This window comes from Elephantulus edwardii, unplaced genomic scaffold (assembly GCF_000299155.1).
Source record: "Elephantulus edwardii isolate Elephantulus edwardi_28Jun2011 unplaced genomic scaffold, EleEdw1.0 scaffold00033, whole genome shotgun sequence".
Taxonomy (NCBI): Eukaryota; Metazoa; Chordata; class Mammalia; order Macroscelidea; family Macroscelididae; genus Elephantulus; species Elephantulus edwardii.
In genome coordinates this window covers 1,297,310-1,300,627 of record NW_006399783.1, presented here as the reverse complement: position 1 = coordinate 1,300,627, position 3,318 = coordinate 1,297,310, and positions in this window count along the sequence as shown.

The window sequence follows — 3,318 nt, the reverse complement described above, 5'->3', positions numbered from 1 at the left end:
ATTGATTCAGTGACTAGATTCTTTTTAGGCATATAACTCCCAATGATAGTCTCCCAGCCTGTCTTTTCAGGCTTTATTAGTCTTTTGATGAGTAATTTTTTTTTCTTTTTTAGGAGGTTTCATTTATTTTGTGCTTGCCATTTATACTTTTGTTGTTAGATAATTCACTGATGAATTCACTGATGAAAGCTAGGTCCTACACTCATCCTTGCATGTTCTTCAAAGAATTTTATTGTTTTATTTTGTATAGTTTGGACGTTATTCCATTTTGAACTTGTTTTGTTTAGGCTGCGAGGTAGGAATCCTACTTCGTTTTTCTGCATGTGAATATCCAATTTCCCTAGCAACATTTATTGAGACTTTCTTTCCTAATTTTTAAAAAACGCCAACAAACAAACAAACCAAACCAACTTGTAAAAATGCTGCAGAGGCATAACCTGACTTCATCCAATATCACAACAAAGAAAGAAAATTATGCAACAATGATTTAAAAAGAAAAGAAAATGAACTGGGGCAAGTGGCGGGGAGGGCACAACAATGAATGAATGAAAATCTGACTTTTCTCTAAACTTTCATTAAAATCACAAGAAAAAAAAGTGAACCACTGTCAAAATCAGCATCAACCACCAAAGACTGATTTCTGATTTTTAGAAGACAGAATTCAGATATGCCTCTAACTTTTTTAATCTGACTCTTTTTTAAACAACAATCTCTTCTACAGCACACTATATTTCTGTGCAGAGGTTTGATAATTCATTGTAAATAGCCAGGCAGAACTTGCAGACCACACTATTAATGGGGTTCATTTGGAAAGTAACAGGTTGTAATAGGATCAGAAATGACTCAGGAGAAGATTATTCTATCAGAATAGTCTCTTAACAATCATTCATGCATGCAGGCCCCTTTTTGGTCTTCAGTACCTAGGTCTGACCTACATTATTTGAAGCAAAACTGATGATCAGGAAATCTGTTAAGTGATTAGAAGTAAAACATTAGCCAGTAAGCCTCTTGCCTAAAGCCATTTCTCTTTTCTTACCCTGTAGACTGGAAAACTCATGCTGTCTGGTGAAAATCACGTGATTCTATCAGATCTGCTGCTTCCATTGCTGTTTTTATTACTGTTTCCCTATGTCTCTCACGGTCACCACTCTTTGCTTCCTGCATCTGGAAGGAAAACAGCACAGACATCCTGATCCAAAGGATATATTTCACTCCTGTGTCTTGCTTATCACTGAGGATGATTCGTTTTAAGTCTAGGGAGATGGCAAAACTGTCCTATCTCCATGCTAAACTTTTACAACCATAAGGTTGTATGCTACCACCCTCATAATACCAAGCATTATTATTGTTGTAAGGTAGCTTGAGTTGCCTATAATTTATACCAACCCTAAGAAGAGTTGTGGCCTAGCCTACACTATCCTTCAATCCGTCATGCACAAGTTCATTCTGGTGGTCAGTGTGTGGCTCCACCTACTTGAGAATGACCTTCCTTTCTTTCTCTGATCTTCCACCCTTTTCAGCATGATATCTCTAAGAAGGATTTCCTCCTGAGTGTATGACCAAACTAGTGAGATGAAGCTTCACTATCTTTGCATCTAAAGAGCACTCTTGTTGCACTTCCTTTAAGACCTATTTGTCTGTTCTTTTAGCAGTTGTTATAGTCAACATTCTTGGTCAACACCAAAATTCAAAGACATAATTATCCTTCAGACCATTCCCCTTCAGTATTCATTGTCCAACTCTCAGAAGTATAGGAAGTGATTAAAAAGATCATGACTTGGATCAGGCACACTTTAGTCTTTCAACTGACTGTTCTTCATCTTTAGTGTTTTGGTGTGATCTTTGACAGTAGATTTCTCAACACATTATGTCTTTTGATTTCTTTCTTTTACCTTTTTGTATTTTAAAACATTTCTGATAAACAGTTACATCTCCTACTATGCTCTGTATTAGAAGACGAGCCTATTCATATTTTAGTGCAAGGATATAAATTAACACTGTGGTTTTAAACAGGTAATCCTTAAGTACAGTGAGGTTCCATTCAGACAACTTTGATGTTTATATATTCTGAATTAAGTCATATATATTTGTTCTTTTCATTGTATTTCATGTTAGATCAATGTTCCCTCGCCATCCATCCCAGAATTTCAGAGAAGTATTTTCTGTGGAATTTACTTGCTGATAATGACTTGTATTAAAAATTGTATTCATTGTGTTTCATTTATATGTTTCACATGTTCGTCAGTTCACATTGTGTTTCATAGGATAATTCCCATACATTATGTTTTATAAAATTCATCACCATTGATTCATGCTCACCATAATCCCACCTTTTTAGATTCCCACTAAATCTTTCCAAATTCCTTTACGTTCTCCCTCAGCTCCCTAACTACTGTGACCTGTCATTTTTCTCCCTCCCCACTCTCAGCCGCCTCCTCCTTCCCCTCCGCCTTTTGGACTTTTGTACACGTCTTACTAGCTATTCTTCTAATTTTTCTTTTCATTATAAATAGTACACTTCAAAATTGTGATTTTTGATGGAAGTTTGCAAATAGATCAGGCTTATTTAAATAGATCAGGTTTATTTATTCAATCCTAAACATTTTCCTCTCTCCTCAAATTCACTTTGCAAGGTTTGTCTCATTCCAGTTTATAAATTATCATACATATAATGTTTAATGCCCAAATTCTTCAAGAATGTTTCTCCTGCAACGCAATGTTCTAGCCCTCCTTTTCCTGCTCACCCTCTAGCTCTGTATCTATCTTATTGTTATAGCCCTGTTCTTGTGCGGTAATTGTCCTACTGTGACTGAGATATTTCACTCAGAATGTTTTCCAGATTTACTAATATTGTAGTGTCTTCCAAGTTCACAATTTTTCAATACTGTGTAATGTATTAGGGTGGATTTTGTCTCATTGTGACTAGTATAATATAGTACAGCCATTGATTTTTAGCATGTTTTCATGTATTTGTTGGCCATTTGATTTCTTTGGTGAAGTTTCCGTTCATATCAATTTTCTGTTTCAAGACTGAATTGTCTTTTTTTTGATACATTGATGTATTCTATAAATTTAGAAATGATCCCCTTACCAGATATGTCATTGATAATAATTTTTTAGTCTGTGGGCTTCCATTTTACTGTGTTGAGAAAGATTTTTTGATGCACACAAGTGTTTGATTTTTAGAAGTTCTTACTCATCTAGTCTACTGTCTCCTCATTGTAGAATTTTTATTATGCTTGTAAGTCTATTCATACCATAAATTAGAGCTTCTAAATTTGTTGCTATTTTTTTCTTTTTTGATATTTATTGTTTTGA